The sequence below is a fragment of the Pristis pectinata genome, chromosome 14 (assembly GCF_009764475.1).
Source record: "Pristis pectinata isolate sPriPec2 chromosome 14, sPriPec2.1.pri, whole genome shotgun sequence".
In the NCBI taxonomy this organism is placed as follows: Eukaryota; Metazoa; Chordata; class Chondrichthyes; order Rhinopristiformes; family Pristidae; genus Pristis; species Pristis pectinata.
In genome coordinates this window covers 12,240,988-12,268,261 of record NC_067418.1, presented here as the reverse complement: position 1 = coordinate 12,268,261, position 27,274 = coordinate 12,240,988, and the positions used below count along the sequence as shown (strand labels likewise).

Here is a 27,274-nt window from a genome sequence, read left to right as displayed (position 1 = left end):
TGCGCACAGCCTTTTTTCCCAGGGTTGGGGACTCAAGAACTGGAGGGCATAGGTTTAAGGTGAGAGATGAGAGATTTAGTAGGAACCTGAGGAGTAACTTTTTCACCCAGAGGGTGGTCAGTATATGGAATGAGCTGCCAGAGGAAGTGGTTGAGGTAGGTTACATTAACAACATTTAAAAGGTACTTGGACAGATACATGGATAGGAAATGCTTGGAGGGATATGGGCCAAATGCCAGCAAATGGGACTGGCTTAGATGGAAATCCTGGTTTTCCCTGCCTCCAGCTGAGCTCATAAGCAACTTATTCTTTGTTGTTCCTGTCCATCTGTCTTACATTATCTATGAAATCTATTGGCTGCACCTTTGATAATCTCAGAATTGTCAAATCAGTAAGGTGTAGAAGGAGGCCATTCAGCCCATCAAATCTGTGCCGGCCTCTCATTGAGCAATCTCCCACTGCCCTTCTCTTTCCCCATGTCCCTGCAAATAATTTTTGCTTAGTTACCCATCCAATTCCCTTTTGAGTTGCTTCAGACCATAAACTTACAACTTAATTGGTCTAAAAGTGTGGACCAGGAGAGTGGTGAGATAGAGTGAGACAGTGCCCAAGAGAGGGATTATTGATGTACATGCAATATTGTGTGGCTGGATCTCAGGATGTGACTGAAGTAGTATTTCAATGATTCCTGAATGCCTTGGGAATCGTCATTGGATCCAAAATGTGGAGGTGGGTTGTCAATTGGTCTCTTTGTGGACTCAGTCACTGGGATGTGGCTGTGAAAATAAATCTTGGTAGATATATGATCAAAGAAGGGAAGACCAGTGGTGAGAAGGTAAATGAGTTCTGACAAAAAGTCTTTGACCTGAAACATTAACTGTTTCTCTCTCCACTGATGGTGCCTGACCTGCTGAGTGTTTCCTGCATTTTCTTGCAATTCCAGCATTTTGCTTTATCAATATCACCCCCAACCACCCTCACTTTATTGAGAAAGGTTCTATACAGTTCTATAAAATCTTTATTTATTTCCCTTCAAGAAACTTACTTAATTTGTTCATTCTCTCTATTGTCCAATCCTTGGCCTTCAAAGTCCTGGCGTGCTTCAATCTCATTACTCCCCCTTCCCATGCTAATCTGTATTCAACATCCTCTGATCTTGTCAATGTTCCATACATCATCAATTGCCGTTAACCTCCCACAATGATAGCCCATGTATTGGTGATTATCACAATGCTGTCAGCATGCTGGCACTTTAAACCTTAGTAACTGCTCAGTTCTCTTCTGATCTCTTTCTCTTGAAATCTACTGTCGCGTCACTGTCCACCCTCTCTTGATATCCTCAGACTCATGGGACCATGAACCTGACTACCACAATCTATCCTTTTCCTCCATGTAGAAAGAGTGCAGAAAAGATTTACCAGGATGTTGACTTGGGGGCCTGAGTTACAAGGAGAGGTTGTGTAGACTAGGACATTATTCCCTGGAACGTAGGAGATCGAGAGGTGACCTGATGGAGTATATAAGATCATGAGGGTGAAAGCGCATAGTTTTTTTCCCAGAGAGGGGGTGCAAAAAGCAAGGTTTAAGATCAGAGGTGAGAGATTTAAAAGGGATATCAGGGGCAGCTTCTTCACACAAAGGGTGGCGCATAGTTGCAATGAGCTGCCATAAATAGTGGCTGAGTCGGGCACATTAGCAACGTTTAAAAGCCATCTAGATAACTACATGAATAGGAGAGGTTTAGTGGGCTGTGGGCCAAACATGGGCAGATTGGACTAGCTTGCTGGGCAACACAGTCAGCATGGACAAGTTGGACCAAAGGCTCTGTTTCATGTTGTATGACTCTATGACTAAGAAAAACCCACTATCAATTAACAACTGAGGGTATGTACATATCACATATCCCATGTGAACAGAGGGTACCCACTTCAACCTTCTTGCCTCCTCTAATGCTCCAAAGATCATTGCTCCACTTTCCAGCCTCAAGGTCAAAATGAGGACTTGGAATTCGCCCACAATTTATGGAAAGCCAAAGCCAACTTGCTTTGCCGGAAAAGTCATCCAAAGTTCTACATATAGAAGAATAAATGCAGGTGAATCTTTATTGAAATTTCCCACACTTGACAACCACAGTGATGCATGGATTGCTTTACACAAAATGTACATTACACCCTATAAAAATCTGTGGTCAGCAATCTCTGATGCTGCAAGAGCATACTGCAAAATGTTCCAGGCAATTTACATAAAAAGCTGAGCTGATCGGTTATTGCAGCATAGATGTGATTTGGAAATGTACCTCCACCTTCCCATACCAAACAACACCCGCACAAGTCAATTCTTGTCTATTAAGCAGACACCAACTGACTAAAGGTCAATTTGTTGGTGCAAAGCTACAGATAGCATAAACCAACTTTTTTGACTGCTTTCGGTCTCTGAGGTTGAAATGATCCTTCTACTGTTGCACAAGGTTGCTTCAATTGGTAAGATCAATTCTTTGTATGCATGATTTAAGGACAGATTTTTACAACATTTCTGCATTTTAATACTGTAACATCATATCTTGCATTTTGTAGCAAGAATATCTCATGTCAATCTGCCATTATTTTCCCTGAGGACTATTACAGATGCCTATAAATGTTAAATACCATATATGAAAACAACCTAAAGCCAAATAGTGAGGTTAATCCATTTATTCCTTTGTGACATCAATCATTTTTAATTCCACTCTGCTTAATAATAGTTTCTCTGTCTTGGTTGTGCTCCTGGAACCAGTATACTATGTCTTTAGTTGAAGTGTTTAGGATGACAGAGAGTTTAGACAGGCAAAAAGGAGGGAAGCTGTTTCCATTTGCTTCAAGCTGAAGGGAAGACAGGTATAAAGCGAAGAGCAAAATGCAGAATGAGTGGAAAATCTTTTTTACTCAGAGGATGGTTATACAAGGCGGGTGGAATCACAGTCAACCTGTTCTTGCAAAAGGGACTGGAGGGCATTTCACAGAGTCGTAAGTAATATAGAACAGAAAGAGGCCCTTCAGCCCACCATGTCTGTGTTGTCCATCAAGGACCCACATACTAAAAAAAAACAAGATGCTGGAGGAACTCAGCAGGCCAGTCAGCATCTTTAGGGTCCTGACCCAAAATCTTGACTGTTTCTCTCCAGAGATGCTGCCTGGCCTGCTGAGTTCCTCCAGCAGCTTGCTGTTTTTTCATCTAGTTTCCAGCATCTGCAGTCCTTTGTTACTCCCATTTATACTAATCCCATTTCACTCTCCCTCTACTTTTATTAACTTCCACAAATTCAACTGCTCACCTCTACACTCGAAGCAATTTACAGTGATCAATAAACCTACCAACCCGCACATCTTTGAGATGTGGGAGGAAACTGGAGCGCCCGGAAGAAAACCACGTAGTCACTGGGAGACGTGTAAACTCCACGTAGACAGTACCGGGGTCAGATTGAACTGAGTCGCTGGAGCTGTGAGGCAGGAGCTCCACTGAGCTACCAATTTGAGGGAAAATAATTTGCATTGTTACCAGGGAAGGAGCAGGATAATAGGACTGACCGGATTGCTCAACAAAGAGAATGCATGAACTTGATAGATCGAATGGCCTCCTTTTCTGCTCCAATTCTACAATATACTTCATTCTCAAGGTTTCCCTGATTCATAGAAACTCACGGCTTATTTTTTACTTCCTGTGTCAACTTATTTCCAATGTAATTTTTCAAGTGAAAACGTAACCTGTAAGATGTAACACTACCCAAAACTCTTTTATTGGTTCAATGTCAACTTGGGTATCAAAATAGGACATTGGAACATGATATATGTGTAACATTAAAAAATACCAATAATATGAAAGGATAAAACTACGAAAAAAATATAGCTTTGCTGCTGTAGTTTAATAATGTATGTATAAGATATTTATTTATTAGTCACGTGTACATCGAAACACACAGTGAAATGCTTCTTTTTGCATTACTGAGAATGTGCTGGGGGCAGACTGCAAGTGTCGCCACTCTTCTGGCATCAACATAGCATGCCCACAGCTCCTAACCTGTATGTCTTTGGAATGTGGGGAAACCGGAGCACCCAGAGGAAACTCACGCAGACACACAGGGAGAACGTACAAACTCCTGACAGACAGTGGCGGGAATCGTACCTGGGTCACTGGCGTTGTAATAGCATTGCGCTAACCGCTACACCACCGATTAAGGAGATGTTCATTTAAAGAATGGCTTATAAATGGGATTCAATGTATTGTAGGTGCAAATGCACTGATTTTACTGAAGTATAATCTTTTATAGGTCATGATAATACTGTAAAGTTTCTTTCAATATTTTCTATGTCATTGTTTTGCTGTCAGTACTGGGAAATGGAAAGCTATTTTGAATACTCTGGAGAGCCAGTGAATAACACTCCCAGGTCAGACATAGAACGGTCAAGTGCAAACTCAGGCTTCTTTACACCATTAAATCTGAATATCAGACAAGAACTTTCTGTTGTTTCAGTGTTTTCCAGCTTCTCATACCTACTGTATTCCACACCCCATCTCCCCCTTGTCCAACATGGTTGTTGCATCTCCTTCCCTCCAACCCCCACCACCATCCCTCCAATCCGTCACCATCCCTACATATCCTGAAACTGAATGAGTTCTTAACTTAGTGTGAGTTAGTGCCAAAGGCAGTTTTGCACTTAGGGCCAAATTCCAGCAGAGGCTGAAATGACTCAGATTTATTTCCCATCGTATCCTTGCAGCCAGAGTAGATTCTCATCCTATAAGGCTCGGCTAGATTTGAACCCAGAGATGATAGCGTGCTGCTTATGCCAATTCCCACAACTGTCATTTTTTTGTTTTGCGTTCAAAGAATGCATTTTTTTGCTGTCCTCATCTGCATATTTTGTCCATCAAGTGGGAAAAAAATTACCTCATTGTCATGTAATAAACATAACTTACAGCCCCTCCTGAAAATAATGAATTATGCTGGATACCAGCAAGTCTTTGGCATCTCAAGTAATGAAGGCGTTTTTTGTTCCTTACATGCCCCTAGTCAAGAGTGGGTAAAAGGAGGTAATTGCCATTTGCACCAGTGGGGCATCAAATGGGGATTGACAACCCATGTAAAGCTCAGCTGATGCTTCACTGGCTGCTCCAGTTTCCTCCCACATCCCAAAGACATGCTGGTATGTTTATTGGCTTCTGCAAACTACTCTTTGATGAGAGTTAATGGCAAATAGAGTTAAAGGGAAGTTGATGGCATGTGTGAGAGGGAATACATTGCAGGAATGCAAGGAAATAGGAAAGACGAGATTGCTCTGTTGGGAACTGACATCAACATTATGGGCCAAATAGCCTCCTTCTTTGTCATTATAGGTATTCCATTGCATTGATTTCAATAATGCCCAGGTCTACTGTCAGTCAGGCAATGTGAAGGATACAGCAAGGTAGAAATCATTGCTTTGGGGAAAGTATTGGTATTGGTTTATTATTCACTGGTACCGAGGTACAGTGAAAAACTTGTCTTGCATACTGATTGTACAGGTCAATTCATAACACAGTGCAGTTACATTGAGTTAGTACAGAGTGCACTGATGTAGTACAGGTAAAAACAATAACAGTACAGAATAAAGTGTCACAGCTACAGAGGAAGTGCAGTGCAGGTAGACAATAAGGTGCAAGGTCACAACAAGGTAGATTGTGAGGTCAGAGTCCATCTCATCGTATAAGGGAACCATTCAATAGTCTTATCACAGTGGGATAGAATCTGTCCTTAAGCCTGGCGGTATTCCAATAATTCCAATAATTAATGAGCAAAACTATTACTGAATGACATGCACCACAATCTGCAAAAAACTCAGTTTAGCAAAGAGAGATGACACATTGTAGAAATAACAGGGGAAATTCTGGTCTGGTAGGGTCAGGGAAGGAACACTGATCCAGAAAAGCTAGTGGTCTATGATTGTCTCATGCAAGAGTCTCTCACCAGTGGTTAACAGCCAGGGAGAGTAACACTGCATGTTGAGTGATGGATCTTTGTGCAAAGATGGAAATATACGCCAAGTCATTCCTGAAATGAAGATCAGTTTGGAAGGAAGGGAAGGAAGAAAGGAAGTAAAGAAAGGAAGCAAGGAAGGAGGGAGGGAGTGAGGGAGGGAGTGAGGGAAGGAAGGAGGGAGGGAGAGAGGGAAGGAGGGAGAGAGAGAGGGAAGGAAGGAAGGAGGGAGGGAAGGAGGGAGAGAGGGAAGGAAGGAAGGAGGGAGGGAAGGAGGGAGAGAGGGAAGGAAGGAAGAAAGGAAGGAGGGAGGGAAGGAGGGAGAGAGGGAAGGAAGGAGGGAGGGAGTGAGGGAGGGAGAGAGGGAAGGAGGGAGGGAGGGAGAGAGGGAAGGAGGGAGGGAGGGAGAGAGGGAAGGAAGGAAGGAGGGAAGGAAGGAGGGAGAGAGGGAAGGAAGGAGGGAGGGAGAGAGGGAAGGAGGGACGGAGGGAGAGAGGGAAGGAAGGAGGGAGGGAGAGAGGGAAGGAAGGAAGGAGGGAGGGAGAGAGGAAAGGAAGGAGGGAGGGAAGGAGGGAGAGAGGGAAGGAGAGAGGGAAGGAGGGAGAGAGGGAGGGAGAGAGGGAAGGAAGGAAGGAGGGAGGGAAGGAGAGAAGGAAGAAAGAAAAATAGAAAGAAAAAAGGAAAGGAAAAAAGAAGAAAGAGGAAGCAGACCCACTGATTCACCTACTTTTGATATTACTGTGTCTGCCATGCTTCAGCGGCAGCCTTCTGTCAGAGCCGCAGTACTTCAACTGAGAAGTTAAACTGAGGCCGTATCTCCTCTTCCAGGTGGATGTAAAAGATTCTGCAGCGCTATTTAGAGAAGGAGTAGGGATCTCCCTCAACCAGAACTCCACTGATGAGCCAGAGTGGCTGCCAATTTGTTCAGTTTGTTTGCCTTCCATAACCGCAACGTGTTCCCAAGCCCTTTACTGTCAGTGAAGCCCTTTGGAATTGTAGTCAATCAAAAAGATAAAAACAATGTGCAATAAGAAAAGTACAAATAATATCAAGCAATCTGATACAATAGTACGCAAATCATAAGTAGTGAAAAAATTCTTGCTTATTACAGCACAGAAGGAGATCATTTGGTTCTTGCCAGCTCCCAGCAGAGTAATCCCATCATTCCCATTCTGAGTCTCACTATTTTCCGGTAGGCTTGCAACATAGTCTCTCCCACTTGCCTGTCAACTTCCCTTTGGTTCATTTGCCACTTACCTTGACTAAGGGTTAATTTACAATTGTCAACTCGCAAGCACATCTTTGGGATGTGGGAGGAAGCTGGAACACCTGGCAGAAACCCACATGGTCACGGGACAGAGTGCAAACTCTACCCAGACAGCGCCCAGGGTCAGGATTGAACAGGATTGAACAGGAGGCAGTTGGAGCAACCACCTTAGTGCCACCAAGCTGCACTTCACATTGGAATCTTGAAGCTATGATGCATTGTTGACGTGGGGATTTTTTTTCACCTTACAGCTCTATGATGCACGTTGGCCTGTTCTTCTGCTTAAAAATGGTATCAAAGTTGCTGTTACTTTTCTTGCTTTAAATGTGCTCCTGAAATAAGACAAGAAGATATCTTTATTAGTCACATGTACATTGAAACACACAGTGAAATTCATCTTTTGTGTAGAGTGTTCTGGGGGCAGTCTGCAAGTGTCGCCACACTTCCGGTGCCAACATAGCATGCCCACAACTTCCTAACCTGTACATCTTTGGAATGTGGGAGGAAACCGGAGCACCTGGAGGAAACCCATGCAGTCACGGGGAGAACATACAAGCTCCTTACAGACAGCAGCCGGAATTGAACCCGGGTTGTTGGCGCTGTAATAGCATTGCACTAATAATGGAACGCTATTCATCCCTCTAATACTCTGCACATGGATTACCAAGTCGGAGGTCTGCTTACTACGAGTCTTGAGTTTGTATGCTTCAAATATGGACAATGCACCTGAGAAAGATCAAATCTTAAGTGTTTAAAATGAAAATATTTGGCAAGGAAGGTGGGCCAGCACTTTAAGTGAGAAATCTTCAAGTTCAATCAATGCACGTACACACATGTGTGATTATGCAGGTGTTGATATGGCAGTTACCAGATAAATGAAGTTATGTGGTGCTTCAGCTATTAATCGCTTAAATGGGGGAAGTATCTTACACTTGATATGTACTGTGTCATCTGTGGTAACACTGCTCAGTCAGAGGTACATTACTTTGAATGTGACTTTAAACTGAGGCCACGTCTTCTTTCTCAGATGGGCACAAAAGGTCCTGCAGCACCCTTTCAAGAGAACGGGACCCTTTCCAAACACCACCCCCACACCCTCACCACCACTGATAACTCAGCCAATATTTATCCAATGCAGGATTATAGATAAACTGAATATTTGAGCATTATTACATCACTGTTTGTGGAATCTTGCTGTCCAGAAAGTGTTTGTGAGCTTCCTTGCATTATAATAGTTCAAAAACTATTAACCCTGAGGTGCTTTGGGGTGTCCTGAGATTGCAAACAGCTCTGTATCAATGCCTTCACTTTCTTTACTTACTAATGTTTTCCAGTAATAGCTTACAGTTTCTTATTAACGTGGATGAAAATCCAAAAGCAGTAAAGACTGACACTGAAGTCAGGGAATGAACTGAAAATATCCCTGAAGAAATGCTGTAAAAAAAAGTTCCCACGGTATCTTCCTGACAAGATGTATTCCACTTAATGTCACAATTCGGAAATTTGTCAACAAAGAACAAGCAAATAAGGATTCCAACAAAAATATCAGAATCAGAACCAAGTTTATTATCAGTGACGTATGTTGTGAAATTTGCTGTTTTGCGGCAGCAGTACAGTGCAAGACATAAAGACATAAAAATTACTATAAGTTATAAAATTAAATAAATAGTGCAAAAGAGGAATAATGAGGTAGTGTTCATGGGTTCATGGACCGTTCAGAAAACTGATGGTGGAGGGGAAGAAGCTGTTCCTGAAACATTGGGTGTGGATCTTCAGGCTCCCGTACCTCCTCCCCGATGGTAGTAACGTGAAGAGGGCATGTCCCGAATGGTGAGGGTCCTTAATGATGGATGCCACCTTCTTGAGGCACCGCCTCTTGAAGATGTCCTTGATGGTGGGTAGGGTTGTGCCCGTGATGGAGCTGGCTGAGTCTACAACCCCCAGCAGCCTCTTTTAATCCTGCACATTGGAGCCTCCATACCAGGCGGTGATGCAACCAGTCAGAATGCTCTCTACTGTACATCTGTAGAAATTTGCAAGAGTCTTTGGTGACAGACCAAAACTCCTCAAGCTCCTAATGAAATAGAGCCGCTGGCATGCCTTCTTCGTGATTGCATCAATGTGTTGTGCTTAAGATAGATCAGAGGCTTAACAATCCTTTTTTTCTTGTTCCTTAAGGGAAGCATTAACTGGAGTTGGTTGGGACTAGGAAGATTGTGTCAGTGCCACATCAGGTGGCACATTTAACCTGCTGGCACAGGAAGGGAGTTTGTATGTGGCATTTGATCACAGCCTTGGTATTTGTAGACATGGTACTAAATAAAATTCATGGATTGAGGGAATATGTATTGGGAGACCATTCAACAAGTGAGGCCTGAGACTTCAGCCCGATCTTGTTTACATCTGAGAACCACAAGCAGTAACCTTGGCTGTTTCATCCCTAACCAGTGATCAGCTGGGAAGTTCCTGTTTGTGGATGTTTGAACCAGGGAAATAAAGGGAGGAGCTAAATAGTCTGAAGTTTGATATTTTGCAATGGCTGACTGTCAAATGGAGAAATCTGCAAACAATATTTCTGCATGTTTCTCTGTCTGTCAGCCTTGAGTTCTGCTCACATCTAGGTCGCACTGCACGGTCAAGTAGGCAAGAGTCCTGGTGTGTGGCCATCTGTTACCTTGTTTACAGAAGAAGATGGAAGGGAAGTGAACAGAGAGTTTGGTAAGTGTAAATTGATGCCACTAGAATGAAGTGGAACTATTGTGGGTTTTAGGCAACAGAAGGTTCTGCACTCACAGTCATGCCACTGAATGCATAATAGCACTGGAATAAATGAATTTGCTACACATAACCCATTTCATAATCACTGCCTGTTAAGTGCTAACTACCTTTTTATTACGCATATCTTTTTGTGAAGACACACAATGCAAATTAAAGATTGACGTTGAATAAAACGGGACCTCTTACCATCCCAAAGAATTAATTTCAGGTTAAATTGTAGTAACAAAGGAATTTATGGGTCTGAAGGAGGACATTTAGCCCATTCTGTCTATGCTGGTTGCTATTGTTATAAGGGTAAAAAAAAGGGGTGGTCAATTTAAACACTACAGCTACCAATGGGGTGATCAGTTAATTTACTTGCAGGTGATAAAGGAGAAATATTGCCCCCCGAGAGCACCCCATTCTTCTTTAAAATGTCCTACAGAATTTCTCTGTGTTAAACTGAGTTTAGCAATCTTGCCTCAAGATGGTGCCTCAGGGGTCAGAGGGTTCTCAGCCCAGGTCACAAGAGAAACAAGAAAGGACTCAGACATCCTGGGTTATTTCCCAAGAAGGCTTCTCAAAGAAAAGTTAGCACCAAGCCACATTGGGAATTATAAGGAGAGGTGACCAAACTGATAGGTTGGAGAAGTGGGTTTTAAAGAGTGTATTAAAGTGTGGCAGAGAGGATTACACTATCACTTTTCAATACCATTGTAAAACAAGCTGGCTTCACTGTGAACATTAATATGAATTATGACTTGCTTTCAGTGTGATTCCACAGATGAGATCAGACTGATTTCAGTTTCTCAGTTTGTTACTAGCACGTTGGATTTCACTGGATTTTACTTGCAATTATTTAACCAGACTGCTTTTACTGTTCTATCTACTTCTGAATGCAAAGCAGTGGGAGGAACCACTGAAATAAAAACTGTAATTAATTCCAAATAGTTTAATAGGGGAATGGTTGCACAAAATGAATGTGAAGCTGAATTAGCTTCTGCAGGTTGATGTAGTGCTGGTGACATTGGAAGACACACATAATTCACTTCACTATTTTCGTTCCTTTGGCTGATCTGGTAACCAATGTGAGAAGCTGACTTGTGTGTCGTCACCACCAGCCAATATTCAGCACTTTGCTCTTTAATCATTGTTGCAGACATGAGAGTGGCATAAGAGGAGGATGGGCCCAAAACTCCAGATCCCAAAAACAGATGATTTACTCTTCAGTAGAGCTGCCCAAGATCCAGTTAGATGCTTTTGCCAGTCAAATAGCAGGCATCTTGCATTCATTCAACTAATGCCTCACCAAGATCACAGAGGAGCATTTTTTAAAATTCATTCAAGGGATGTGGGCTTTGCAGGCTGAGCCCGCATCTAATTTCCTGTCCCTAGTTGCCTTTGAGAAGGTGGTGGTGAGCTGCCTTCTTGAACCACTGCAGTCCTTGGAGGTGTGGGTGTACCCACAATGTTGTTAGGGAAGGAGTTCCAGGATCTTGACCCAGCGACAGTGAAGGAACAGCAATATATTTTCAAGTCAGGTTGATGTGTGGGTTGGAGAGCAACTTCCAGGTGGTGATACTTTTGCTGTCTTTGTCCTTCCAGTTGAGAGTGACGTGGGTTTGTAAGGTGCTCTAAGGAGTCTTGGTGAGTTGCTGCAGGGCATCCTGTAGATGGTACAAACGGTGGAGGAATGTGTCAATGGTTGTGGATGGGGTACCTATCAGGTGAGCCACCATGTCCTGTGTGCTGTCGAGCTTCTTGAGTGTTGTTGAAGCTGCACTCATCTAGGCAAGTGGAGAGTATTTTATCATACTCCTGACTTGATCACTTCCTTTCAATTGCTTTGCTGTAACTTATATTTGTTGAAAGACAGCGATGTTGAAATAAGGCTGTTTCACAAAGACTGAAAATCTCATTAGATGATGGTCCTTCTACAAGTTTTCGTGTGTTTGAAAGTTGATGGTTCCATTTGGAGATAATTGCTGAATTATTATATTAGAAATAGTGGACAAGGTGGCCTGATATCATTTGTACAGTGTCAGCTGTGGTTCAGCTGGTAAATTCTTGATATCTGATTGGGAAGGCTGTGGATTCAAGTCCAACTTCAGAAACTTAACCACAATAACCTAGGCTGGAACTTCTGAAGTGCTACTGTCAGAAGTGATGCCTTTCAGATGAGGTGTAAAACTTTGACATGTAGCCATAAAAGATCTCAAGATCTCTTGAAAAGAAGGGGTGTTATTCATCACGTTTTTATTGGTACTCATCAGAGTGCTTTTTTCTTGGGTACTTGCTCTGTGCAAATTAGTTGCTACTTTCCAACAGTGACGTAGGTAACTAACTGTTCGGAAATTTGAGATAACATGAAAGGTGTTTTATGAATCCAAATTTTTCTCATATTTTACTGAAAATAACGATAGGGAAAAGGCATAAGGTGCTAAGGAGGTGAAAATGCAATGGTCACCAATTGTACTCACCTATTGACATTAGGATCTAGGTTAGGGTTCTATTGAAGTCAAAGCAGGAAAAAATGAATTTCTCACCTAATGTTCCCATCTTAATAACATTTATTTGTAAATACAAATTGCAGCAAATTTATACCTTGCAGAAAAGAAAGTGAAAGCTTTTTAATCAGTAATAATCATGAAGTTATATCCAAGTTGCTAGTTTGATGATGCCGTGTGATCCAGACTTGAATTAACAGAAGTTCTGATAAACTGGGTCTATCCATGAGTTATATTAATAATAAAGACCAGAACCACATTGAAATTATACATGCACTGCATTTGTCAATGTTCATCCAGCTGCTTAGTGGGAAAGCCTCACTGGTGCTAACTTGACAAGCCTGGTCTAGCCTCAATAGGGGCTCGCCAGTCATTTCTACCCAGAGACTGTGAATGTTTTGTGTTCAATCAGACCAAAGGCTGTATTGTCTGTCTCTGTGTTGATGCAGGAGCCTAGCAGAACCATAGGGTGCACAGCTGGGTGAGAGAGCATCAGTGTAAGAACAGGGATGCCTGAAATGCCTAAGCCTAGAGAAGATTGCTAAAGTGACAAGCATGGTCAGATAAGTTATTTGCATGTGAAATCCTTCTTAATCTCCACTGTTGTGATTTTCTGTCTATTTTGCCTCATCTTTTTTTTACGCTTTATTCCCACAGTCTTGTTCTGTTCCCCACCCCCTCCCACATCACACCTCCTCAATTTAGGCAAGGCCAAACTATATTATAATTTTTGAACATAAACATTTAAAAAAACATTTCCTGCTTTATAACTCAGAAGCTACACAGGAAGCTGAACTGTAAAATTTATTTTTAGTTGTAAAAACTGTTACAAGTATTACCTGCCTTATTGGTAAGAATGAAATCTGACCCACTTACGCCAAAATGCTAAACTATAACATCTTAGGCAATAGATATGGTTAACTATGATTAGAAGTTCAAATCCTTTGCTATGCTGTTACATAAAATAATACATTTTGTGCACCATATATAACAAAATATTTTACATTTTAAATGTGTTACAATACACTTTATAGTTTAGTGCATCTCCTCAAGAACAATCAGTCACAATAAAAGTAAAGGTGAACGCAGAGGCAACGCTAGTCTGACAAGAAGGCTTGAATTATCAAAGGGAAACTTTTCTTCAGAACAAGTCATCCCTTTACAGGGAAGGCTGGGGGAGGCAGGAGGAACAGTGGGGGAGGGGGGTGGTTGGTTGGGTGCAAGCAAATTATTTTCTTGTAAGGTTCTCCTGACTCCTTCATAGGACATTCTAGAACTATCAGTATGGTTCCCCAAATGTGTTGCTAGTGGACCGATCAAATTTGGGACCCTCGGTGACCTGGTGGGAGTCTGCAGCAGAGACTGTTCCCTTTTATTTTGGTGGAAACACAACACATTGCCTTGAACTTTCAGTGTCCATGCATTCAGTAAAAGAGAGGAAGAGTAAACCAAGAAATGAAGAAGGGCAATAAGACTCTGGTATTGTGGCCTATATTCATCTCTCAGCCACCATCAATGCAATTAGCTTATCCGCTGTTTAAGGGACCAGGCTGTGTGCAAATTGAATAGCATCTTTTATCTACTTTAAAACAGTTCAACATTTTAAAAATTTCCCTTTGATATCTTTTGAGGAAATTAAAGATTGTATTAAATTCAAACTTTTCCTTTGCTGAAGTGTATGTATACATAACATTATTTGTATAGATTCATATTATTATGTTTTGTTTTGTATCATTTGCATGGATATTTTGTATATACATTTAATAAAAACATTGATAGAATTTTCTCCTTGTGTGAGTCTCAGGTTGTGTGAAGGGGTGGATGTCATTTCTATGCTGGTGAATTTCTGAATGCGGTGTGAAGTAGACTAATTTTCTGAGTTCCATTGTGCGAAGAGGGTCGGCCCACCAATAATGTATATTGGAAACTCAACCATAAGGCACCCCTAATTATCCAATTGTTCAATTGTTTCAATGTTGTCTGAACTTATGATATTCATTAGAACATAGGAAACAGGAGCAGGATTAGGATTGGGCTATATGATCCTTGGGCTGGATCCACCATTCAATAAGAACATGTCTGATCTGACGTTGGCCTCACATCCACTTTCCTGTCTGATCTACATGATCCTAAATTCCCCTTTAGACCAAAGACTCGTCCATCTTAGTCCCAAATGCTCCAAAGTAGAGCATTCTAAACATTAATGATGTTCTCAGAGAAGAAATTCCATTGTATCTGCATCTTAAATGAGCAGCCCCTAATTCTAAAATTATGTACCCTAATTCTGGATTCCCTAATGAAGGGAAACATCCAGTCAACACCTACCCTATCAAGCCCACTCAGAATCTAAAGTGATTCAATAGAATCACCTCTCATTAATCTAAACTCCAAAGGGTATTACCTCAACTTGCTCGACCTTTAATCATGAGGGAATTCCTTTATCTCAGAAATCAACTTATCTCTGGCCCATCTCCTGTGCAATTATATCCTTCCTTAAATAACGTAGCCAAAGCTGCACATCGTACTCCAGTTGTTGTTTTACCTACAGTTACAGCAGGATTTCCCTACTTTATACTCCATCACTTTGCAATGAGTGCCAACATCTATTTGCATTCCTAATTACTTGCTGCACCACATGCTAGCCTTCTTTGTTTCCCTTGCAACTACACCAGATCCCTCTGTCCTGCAGCATTCTCCAGTTTGCCTCCACTTCAACAATATTCCACTTTTCTATTCTTCTTTCCACAGTGGCTAACATCATATACCCCACATTATACTCCACTTAACAAAATTATGACTGCCAGCTTAACCTATTTGTATCAGATTGTATCAGAAATGCTTTCATAGAACATAGAAATCGTCTACCATAGAAATCATCATAGATCCCATCTATCTTCGTATCATCAGCAGATCTGACCATAGTACACTCAAGCTGCTTGTCTAAGTCATAAATATAGACAGTAACTAGTCGAAGCCTCAGCTCCGATCCCGTGGCATCACACTGGTTACAGCTTGCCAACCTGATGGGCAGCACGGTAGTGTAGTGGTTAGCGTAATGCTCCTACAGCGCCAGCGACCCGGGTTCAATTCCAGTCGCTGTCTGTAAGGAGTTTGTGCATTCTCCCCGTGTCTGCGTGGGTTTCCTCCGGGTGCTCCGGTTTCCTCCCACATTCCAAAGATGTACGGGTTAGGAAGTTGTGGGCATGCTATGTTGGCGCCAGAAGCGGGGCGACACTTGCGGGCTGTCCCCAGAACACTATGCAAAAGATGCATTTCACTGTGTGTTTCGATGTACATGTGACTAATAAAGAAATCTTATCTAATCTGAAAATAACCCATTCATCCTGGTTGTCCTTTCTCTGTTAGATAGCCACTGCTTTATGCATGGTAACACATCACAACACAATTTCAACTCAATTTTAGGATGCCTTTACTTTATTGAATGACTGTGTACAAGTGCAGGACAAACACATAAATCAATTGTTAGAACCTCCACCCACCACAACCCCAACTCTGCCCACAGGGAAACTCACATAAGGACCACAGAGCTTAGGCAAGTGTTTTGACTGCTGAGGCATCGCAGCTGATCTTGATCTTGCCTTCAACCATTGCAACATGCATATGTTAAAGCAGCACGTTACAGCTTGCATTGCAACTCATTCCCCTGCCCCTGCCATCCCTCCCCACCTCCCCACCTCCCCACCTCCCCACAAGCCTGAAACACTGATGCTGACTGTAGTTCTAGTTGAAAGTGAAGAATTCAGCACAGCTCTTTGGCCTGTCAGGAAAGACTTTATTCGGGGGTGGTGGAAAGAGCGGTTGTGTTTATCCAGTGAGCTGTTAAGTATGCTAAACGTGGAGCTTTGACATCGGACGGTACTAGGATCAAGTTAACATGTGTATGCATTTTCTTACCTGCAATTTTTTTTAAGATCAGTGCACGTGAGTGGAAGCAGGAAACTCTTCAATTATAAAAACAATAATATGTGAAAACGTAATGCAGGGGGCCCATTGCCAAAATCTTGTACAGCGCTCATTCCTTTTATTTACGGCTAGGCACAGGTCTTAACAGGAACATGTGGTGTTGTGGTGTTCCTTTATTAGGAGAACTTACAGAGAGAAAAATGTTTCCTTTATTCAAACATTCCTAATCAGAAAGCACTGTTAAAACGTGTGTACTGATGATTGTCAATGACATGTCCGGTAAGAAAAAGGGCCATTACTTAATGTCTTTAACAGCAGGATTTCATTAGGCAGGAATAGAATGTAAAACTGACCGATTAAACCTGCATGCTACTATATCATGGACTGGAATGATATGTTAAATCTACTTAAAAAGCCAAGTTACATAGTATTGATTGATCCTGAAACAAAAGCAGAAAACGCTATAGAAACGCATACCAAGTTGAGTAGCAAAAGTGGAGGGGGTAGACATGTTTATATTTGGGTATGGGTGCTTTGTCATTTGGCTGCTTTATTTGCTTTGTTTGATGAGTTACATTGGGCCGAATTGAGTTGCTGGCAGCAGTTAGTTCTGCGTCAGCTGCTTCTGCTGCAGCGCGTTGTGGATTTCCATTCATTCTAGGAAGTGATAGCCAAAAGGTCAGGTGCTGGCCATTGGACCCAGTGGTGGAGCAGTGATGTGTTGGAGAGCCCCTCAGCTTAGATGGGCCCCAGCTTTACCCCAGGACCAGCTGGTGCACATATGGTGAGCCCAGTCATTTGAAAGAGTTCGGCATTCCTGCAGAAAAAGGAAGTGCTTAGGATATTTGACTTTGTTTTCATGCTCTTAGTTATTTGTGTTTTAAATCTATGCTTCTAAGCAACAGGCCCAGCACTGATTAATTCCCCAGTACAGACCAGGGCCATGCATCTTGGCTGCAACATTTGCAACTCACCTCCAACAAGTCACCCCGTGGAAAGGAGATAATCTGCAGGGTGAGTCAGAAACTGTTCAACGTTTGTCACCACCACAGCAAAACCAAGGTCACCCCAGCCTTGGCCGATGATTTATATTAGCCAGATGGTATTTGATTATGTGCACACTCAGAGTCCGAGTTCCCACTCAATGGCACTTCCTTCACTGATGCATACGAGGAGATAAACTTTAAGCTGAACATCTGGAAGACAAAATTCCTCTACCAATCTTCTCCTGCCACACAACACTCCCCACGATGAGATCCTGGAATACATGGGATAATTCACCACTTGCTTCAGTGACCCAGTACAGCCTTCGGCTGACTAAGGGAATGGAGACATTGACCTCAATCCAGCTGCAAGTTCATGGGTTTGGTAACCCACATTGGCTCCTTGTTTCAGACTCATTCTTGCTTTCCTGGCCTTTAGAACATAGAACAGTACAGCACAGAACAGCCCCTTCGGCCCACAATGTTGTGCCGACATAGCTTTTCCCTCCTACCTACAGAATGCCCATATCCCTCTATTTTCCTCTCATTCACGTGCTCATCCAAGCCCCTCTAAAAAGCCCCCAATGAATTTGCCTCCACCACCACTTTCTCTGTAATCTCTCCAATCCCAGTTCCCATTGAGATATCTGCACTAATTCATATTTGGTCACATGATTATGCTTGACTTTAATTCATGGGTGGCAGAAGCCTTAGCTGCCAATACCCTAATTCTGAAATTCCTTTATTAACCACTTCTCTTTCCTCTTTAGAGGAACCACAAGGTTAAATCCTTAAGCAAGTGGTTTGTCATCATGCCTCATATCCCCTGTGTCATGTCAATGTTTGATCATTCTCTTGTGAAGTATCTGGGAATGTTTGTGCTGCAGACAGTTGTTGATGAAACCAGAGTGAAGTATGTCAGAGAAAATAACTAATGCAAAAGCAAAGCAGTTTATATTAGGAATTCAAGATCACTTAGAGAACAAATATTAATTTGGGAAAGTGTGGAAACAGGAGCAGGAGTAGGCTTTATGGTTTCTCGAGTATGTACCACTATTCTATAAAATGGTGGGTGATCTGATCTCAGTCTCTGCTCTATGTTCTTGTCCAGAATCTTTGACTCCCCAAAAATCTGGAAGTAGGATGATTGGTGATATGACTTGAGGGTAGTTAAAGGTGAAAAAGGAGTGGATTTAGAAGATCTAACTGAATAGAATGACTCCTGAAAGAAAATAAGAGATTTGGATTTACTTATTACATCGGTTCTTAACCCTGAGAAATTGGCTCCGTCACTGGCTTAGAAAATGGCACTTAAACCCCAGATAGTTCGGTTATAGATGTTAACTAAATGAAGGGGCAGCAGGTCAGAACATCAGCAAGGCCAGAATTAACGTAGGCCCCAGTACTCATGGAAATGCCAATGATGTCCCAGTGGATATTTTAAATAGTTTATTGAAAATTGGGATAGTGCCAAGTGGTTGGACAAAAGCACAAGTAGTCCCTTTATTCAAAAAGGAATTAAATCAAATCTTAGAAACAGAAGTCTAATAGAAGTGATGGGGAAAATAATGGAAACTATGATAAGAGAGGCAGCGAGTGACACTTTAGAATGCATAGGTTTACAGAGTTCTTGATCGGAAACTAAAGTTCATGTTTGACAAACCCGATCCAGCTATTTGGAGAAATAACCAGACTGGAGGATCAAGGGGATTTGGTAGACATAATTTATTTGGATTGATAAAGTGCCACAGGCTGATGGAATGAAAGTCTCGTCTGTCTGCTGCCTTGTAAGGGTCCTATGTCAAGCAAGCTTGGGTAGGCTTGCTTGAGATTCTGGTGGGAATAAGTGTAAAACAGAAAATTATGTCCAATTTGGCTTTAATTGGCATTGTCCCTCAAAACCATCATGCTATAGATTAAAACAGCACTGAAGCAGGCCCTTCGGCCTAACTTGTCCATGCTATCTGTGAAGCCTATCTATGGTAATCCCATTTGCCCGCATTAGACTCATATCCCTTTACTCCTTTCCTACCAAAATGCCTTTTGCACATTAAAATTGTATCTGCCTCTACCATGTCCTCTGACAGGTCATTGCATATAACCATCATCCTTTATGTGAAAAACTTGCCCCTCAGATCTCCTTTAAATCTTTCCCCTCTCACCCTAAACCTATCCCTCTAGTCTTAGACTCCTCTCTTGGAAAATAAGTCTGACTATCTAATCTATCTATGTCCCTCATAATTATATAAACCTCTATAAAGTCACCCATCAGCCTCCTACATTGCAGTGAGAACAAACCCAGCCCATCCAGTTTCTCCTTATATGTAAAGCCCTTCTTTCGAGGCAACATCCTGGGGAATCTCTTTGGCACTCTTTCTGCACAGCAGGAAGGATACTACCACATTCTTCCTGTAGTGTGGTAACCAGAACTGTACAGAATGTTTTGTACAGTTGCAACATAACATCCCAACTGTTATCCTCAAGATTTCTCTTGAAATCCATGCACAACCCCATTCTCTATTAAAGTCAAAGTCGAAGATAAGATAAGATATCTTTATTAGTCACATGTACATCGAAACACACAGTGAAATGCATCTTTTTGCGTGGAGTGTTCAGGGGGCAGCCCACAAGTGTCGCCACGCTTCCAGCACCAACATAGCATGCCCACAACTTCCTAATCCATATGTTTTTTGGAATGTGGGAGGAAACCGGAGCACCCGGAGGAAATCCACGCAGACACGGGGAAAACGTACAAACTCCTTACAGACAGCAGCCGGAATTGAACCCCGGTCACTGGTGCTGTAATAGCATTACGCTAACCACCACACTACTGTGCCTGCCCGGTAGTTGAGTTTATTATCATATGCACAAGTACATGTATGCACAGGTGCAATGAAAAACTAACTTGCAGCATCATCACAAGCAAATAGCATCATATAAGCTACATTCACAAGACAAAACATAAATTAATCATAAATTTATAAACATAAATGGTTTCAGGTTGAGAATACTAGTCTGCTTCCTTGGTTAGCATAATGGTATTACAGCACCAGCGACCCAGGTTCAATTCCGGCCACTGTCTGTAAGGAGTATGTATGTTCTCCTCGTGTCTGTGTGGGTTTCCTCTGGCTGCTTCGGTTTCCTCCCACATTCCAAAGATGTACAGGTTAGGAAGTTGTGGGCATGCTATGTTGGCGCTGGAAGCCTGGCGACATTTGTGGGCTGCCCCCAGAACACTCTACGCAAAAGATGGGTTTTATCGTGTATTTTGATGTACATGTGACTAACAAAGAAATCTTATCTTATTGTATATCAGCTGCTACTGTGTAAAGTCCTAGCCTCCTGAACTCCACTATTGTTCTTCCTTTTGAGGTCAAAGCTTGTGGATTCAAGACATAAATGTATAATCAGAACTGACACTTCAAAACATACTGAGGGCGTTTTGTGCCATTGGAAATAATCTTATCATCCAGGAGAGGTGAGATCTCCTGGGCAAGCCTACTTAGTGTCACTGTTTTGTTTGATGACTCTCTTATAAAGTGCCGGGGGGTGGGGGGGGGGGGGGGGTGTGCGGAAGTTGTGTCATTTCATAGATACCATATGAATGTCACTTGTTCTTGTTGCCAAGATGCAAAACCAAGGCTCTATCTCCATCAAGTCTACTAACCTGGAGAAGAGGTTTACCAGGATGCTGCCTGGATTAGAGGGTATGTGCTATAAGGAGAGGTTGGACAAATTTAGGTTGTTTTCGCTGGAGTGGTGGAGGCTGAGGGGAGACCTGATAGAAGTGTTTAAGATGATGGGAGGCACAGATAGAGCGGACAGCTGGTGTCTTTATCCCAGGGTCAAAATGTCTAATACTAGAGGGCATGTATTTAAGGTGAGAAAGGAAAAGTTCAAAGGAGATGTGCCAGGAAAGTTTTTTTTAGACAGAGAGTGGTGGGTGCCTGGAATGTGCTGCCAGGGATGGTTGTGGAGGCAAATACGATAGAGGCGTTTAAGAGGCTCTTGGATAGGCATGCGAATGTGCAGAGAATAGAGGGCTATCGATCTTGTGCAGATTGAAGGGATTAGTTTAGTTAAGTGTTTAATTACCAGTTTATTTAGTTTAGCACAACATTATGGGCTGAAGGGCCTGTTCCTTTGCTGTACTGTTCTATGTTCTATGTTCTATTGGACTTGGGGCAGGGAATGGCTAGGAACTGGAAGAATACAATCACTGATCTAGGGTAAGATATTGCAAAATAACCCAACACACTCTACTAAAGGAAGGAAACTAGGTGATACAGGCAAAGTTGATTAAAATTTTCAGCAAAGAGCTGGGTTTAAGCAGGAGAAGGGAAAGATTCCAAGAGGGACTTCAGAAAGTGGGTTACATGTACCTGAAAACATGATAACAGATGGTAGAAACAACAAGGTCTCATGGTCAGAGGAACAAAAAGATTAGACTAGGATCGAACAATGTTTCAGAGAAAAAGAGCAAGATCGTGAATCACAACAGGTCTCAACATGAGGTGTGGTAGGGACTGGATCCATTGTAGGCCAACATTGTGAGCAACAAAAATATTTGTGCTTATGTGAACAACAAAGGCGGCCAGGCCAAGGGAGTTTGGTCACCTTTCAACTGTTGATATTTTTTTAAACAAGTCTGCAAGCATTCCTGTGAAGAGATGTGACAGAATGCAGAATGATACACCAACCTGAAAATGACAACTACATGCCAAGAAATTGGACCAATTTGCACATTTTTTATGTATTGGTATTGGTTTATTATTGTCACTTGTACCAAGGTACAGTGAAAAACTTGTCTTGCACACCGTTCGTACAGATCAATTCATTACACAGTGCAGATACATTGAGTTAGTACAGAGTGCATTGATGTAGTACAGGTAAAAACAATAACAGAGTACAGAGTAAAGTGTCACAGCTACAGGGCAGTGCAGTGCAGTTAGACAATAAGGTGCAAGGTCATAACAAGGTAGATTGTGAGGTCAAGAGTCCATGTCGTCATATAAAGAACCCTTCAATAGTCTTATCACAGTGGGATAAAAGCTGTCCTTGAGCCTGGTGTTATGTGCCCTCAAGCTCCTGTACCTTCTGCCTGATGGGAGAGGAGAGAAGAGAGAATGACCTGGGTGGGTGGGGTCTTTGATTATGCTGGCTGCTTCACTGAGGCAGTGAGAGGTATAGACAGAGTCCATGGAGGGGAGGCTGGTTTCTGTGACGCGCTGGGCTGTGTCCACAACTCTCTGCAGTTTCTTGCAGTCCTGGGCAGAGAAGTTGCCATACCAAGCCGTGATGACCAAGACATAAAAAAGATATTCGCATAAGTGCATGTTAGGTCGTAGGGATGATTATTTGCCAGTCAATCGGTGCTCTATGGGAAATTGGTCTGGTTACTTCTGCATACGATTTCCCTTGGAATCATTGAGTCATAGATCACAGAGTTATACAGCATGGAAGAAGGCCTTTCATCCCAGCTCATCCACGCCAACCAAGATGTCTATCCGAGCTAGTCCCATCTGCCTGCATTTGGCCCATCTCCTTCTAAGTCTTTCCTATCCATGTGGACTGATGTTTCCTGCTGCCAATTGTGCAGCTAATGATGTCAGGACATGGTCATTTTCATGATCACCAATTTGGTGATTAAGGTGCAGCCTCCAACCTTTGTTTATGAGTCATAAAGCCAAGGAGCAAACCTGCAGCAGGTCGGCAATGAGAAGAGAATTACAGCTCTTGGGATGTGACATTGATATGTTATTCACAGCCTGTGCAAGAGTCATTTCTCAATTCTCAGTATGCATGCAGAATCCGCAGTATGAGTACTGTCAATGGTTGCAGCATTTCTAATGTTTTGTAATTCAATGTGAGCTTCTGTAATGTCTGCCAGACTATCAACCTCTATCTTGCTGCCTTTTTTGCCACTGGGATCTGCGGTCAACACAACAGCGATGAGCTCTGCTGACAGCTCCTGACTGCATCGGTGCAGGTCCTGTGAATTTGCATGTAAAATGTCATCACATTACTTTTAATGCACTTTTGCCCAATTTTGTGAAATTTCCCAGGAGATCTAAGTGGGTGTTAGCACCACAAGAAGCAAATAAAATTAACATTTAGTACATCAGAACTCCCCTAAATAAATGAGGTGAGTCTTTATTTGAGGTAATACTAATTTATTTCCCACAATTATATTTTATAATATCTGGAGATGTTTTCATAATGTTCAATGATGCTAAGTAATTAATAACGTGAATTGTTATTAAGGGTGTGGTGTGGCTTCGCTTTTGCACAGATGCCAAGCAACTTGGTTTAACTGCATCTGTGGGTAATACAGCACAGCTGAAAATAAATATTTTGAGCTTTTTTTTAATCAAGGTGACTCCTACTATCCTATTTTAATGCTTGGAATAAAATGGTCCCTTTTTTTTCTTGAGACTCATTAATATACAGTGTGTCTACAACCAATGTTATCCGAACATTGTGGTCTGAAGAGAATTCATAGCATTGGTTATAAATGTAAAAAGTATTGAAGTGGTTAAGATTATTAGTCATATATGGAATGGAATGTGGAGGCTTTAGAGAGGGTGCAGAGGAGATTTACCAGGATGCTGCCCGGATTGGAGAGCATATTTTATGAGGATAGGTTGAGCGAGCTAGGGCTTTTCTCTTTGGAGAGAAGGAGGATGAGAGGTGACTTGATAGAGGTGTACAAGATGATAAGAGGCATAGATCGAGTGGACAGTCAGAGACTTTTTCCCAAGCCGAAAAGTGCTAACACAAGGGGGCATAATTTTAAGGTGATTGGAGGAAGGTATAAGGGGGATGTCAGTGGTAAATTTTTTACACAGAAAGTAGTGGGTGTGTGGAATACACTGTTGGCAGAGGTTGTGGGGGCAGATACATTAGGGACATTTAAGATACTCTTAGATAGCCACATGAATGATAGAAAAATAGAGGGCTATGTGGGAGGGAAGGGTTAGATACATCTTAGAGCAGGATAAAATGTCAGCACAAATTTGTAGGCTGAAGGGCCTGTACTGTGCTGTAATGTTCTATTATTGCTGATAAAAGCAAAAATATTAAAAATGCCCAGCAGACCAGGCAGCATCTGTGGAGAAAGAAACAGTTAACATTTCAGGTTGATGACTTTTCACCAGAGAGTTGTGAGATGCAACTTGTTTTCAGCAAGAGTGAGTAAAAAGGGAAGGTCTGTGAAAGATTAGGTGAAGAAGAGATAAACTAACATAGGCACACTTAATATCAGTCAAGAGTGAAAATGTAGACCAATTAACAACCCATCCCACACCGTCTCTCATCCAAAAAACACAAAATGCTAGGATACTCAACGGGTCAGGCAGCATCTGTGCAGAGAAAAAACGGAGGTTATTCTGCAAATTAGTGACCTACCACCAGTTCTAGTGGGGATTTATTGACCTCTGTTTAGATTCATAGAGTCATACAGCATGGAAATAGGGCCTTTGGCTCAACTCATCAATGCTGACCAAGATCCCTAGCTAAGCTAATCCATTTGCCTGTGTTTGGTCGCTATCACTCTAAACTTTTCCTATTCATGTACCTGCCTAAATGCCTTTTAAACATTGTAATTGTACCACTTTCTCTGGCAGCTTTTTCCATATACCCACCAACCTCTGTGTGTAAAACTTGCCCCTCAGATCCTCTTTAAATCTTCCCCCCTCACCTTAAACCTATGTCTTCTAGTTTTAGACTCCCCTACCCTGGGGGAAAAGACTGTGACCATCCACCCTATCTATTCCCCTCATAATCTTATAAACCTCTATAAAGTCATCACTCGACCTCTGCTCCAGGGAAAACAGTTCCAGCCTATCCAATCCCTCCTCATAACTCAAGCCCTCCAATCCAGGCAACATTCTTGTGATTGCTTTTGGCACCCACTCTAGCTTAATCACATCCTTCCTATAGCGTGGTGACCAGAAATGTACACAATACTCCAAGTGTGGCCTAAACAATGATCTGTGCAACTTTAACATGACAAGTCCTATTATCCATGCCTCAGTCGGTGAAGGCAAGCATACCATATGCCTTCTTCACCACACTACCTGCGTTACCACTTCTGGGGAACTATGTACCTGTACCCCAAGGTCTTGCCGTTCAATACCACATGCCAGGGCCCTGCCATTCACTATGTATGTCCTGGTCAGGTTTAACTTCCCAAACTGTATCACTTCAAACTTGTCTAAGACAAATTCCATCACCTACTCCCTTCCCCACTCTCCCAGTTGATCTAGATCCTGCTGTAACCTTAGAGAGTCTTCCTCATTCACTTTCCACTAGACTACTAATTTTAGTGTCATCTGCAAACTTACTAATTATGCCACCTACATTTTCTTCCAAATCATTAATCTATATGACAAAGGACCTAGCACTGATCCCTGTGGCACACCATTGGTTACAGGTCTCCAATGTGAAAAACAACCTCCCACCCTCCCACCACCTCCTTCTGCCTCCTACCATCAAGCCAATTTAGTATCCAATTTGCTCCCTCACCCTAAATCCCATATATTCAAACCTTCTGGACCAGGCTACCACGTTGGACATTGTCTAAGGCCTTGCTAAAGTCCATGTAGACATTGTCTACCACCCTGCCCTCATCAATCCCTTGTTAATCCACTTCCTACTCTTGTTCCAGAGCCCTGCAGATTATGGATTTACAAGTGCTCATCCAGTCACTTAAATCTAGTGAGGTCTTCTGTCTCCCACAGCATTTCAGACTTTGAACTGCAAAACCGTACTACTTAATGAATGAAAAAACAACATCCTTCAGCTCCTCCCTAATCCTTCTGTCTGTTCATTTCTGTCTTCACTCCATAATTATTTTCCTCTCCGTTAATGGATATAGGTCCTATTTGTTCTCTCTTTCTTGGCCTATACATCTGAATTGAATCTTCCCTCAGTCTCCTTTGTTCCAGTGAGAACATTTCTAGCCTACAGCATCCCTTACCATAACTATAATTCCTGTACTCTGGCAACAACTTCAGAAGACTTCTCCGCCCCCTTTCTAGTTCCATCATATCCTCCCTGTAATGTGTTGACCTGATCTGAGCACAGTACTTTAGCTGTGGCCTAACTAATGTTTTATATCATTCCAGCATTACCTCTCTGTTATTGAATTCCATGCCTTGGGTGACAAATATCCTGTGTGCCTACAACACCACCTTGTCTACCTGTCTTGCTACAGTGAAAAAGCACTCCAAAATTCCTTTGTGGTAGGTACCTGGATATTTTGTTGAGGAAATAGCTGGACTGTTATCCTCTGCCACTCACTGTCAAAACGCACATTTGAATACTCATCCTTAAGGCAAGACCTACTTTGAAAGAACTATTCACATTTAGTAGAACAAAATAAGAAAAAGGTCTTGCATTTCCCCAGCACCTTTCATGACAGAATAGCCTAACTCACTTTACAGATAATGATGTACAATTGAAATGTAGGTATCACAGCAGGAGAAATTACTGCTTCTAGTTTCAGAAAGCAGGCTCCCACAACCCGCAATTCAATAATGAGCAGATAATTTGATCTTTAGTGAGCTTGGATGACTATTTGCCTGGACACGGGAGAAATCCATTGGTCTTCCTTAAGCTGGTGCCAAGGGATGGATGCTCAGTCATTTGAGAAAATGGTTGGTTTAATTTCTCTTTTGAAACCAAGGCAATGGAATGTCAACGTAGATTTAATACTCAAAGCACTAAAGTGAGATGTGAACCTGCAATTTTTCATCTTTTAGTCACAATTGATGGTAGTAAATCTAAATGAGAGGGGACACACTTAGGTGAATGCACAAGCCAATACATAATCATAACATTAAGT

At 42.1% G+C, this 27,274-nt stretch overlaps 1 long non-coding RNA gene across 1 annotated transcript in view; it reads left to right on the top strand.

Moving 5' to 3' along the window:
* Positions 1–2,409: 2,409 nt before the first annotated feature.
* Positions 2,410–27,274, top strand: part of LOC127577856 (uncharacterized) — a 99,671-nt gene continuing 74,806 nt past the window's right edge. Inside the window, exon 1 of the long non-coding RNA XR_007957451.1 lies at positions 2,410–2,480. This is a non-coding gene — a long non-coding RNA (uncharacterized LOC127577856). The remainder of the gene's footprint in view (positions 2,481–27,274) is intronic.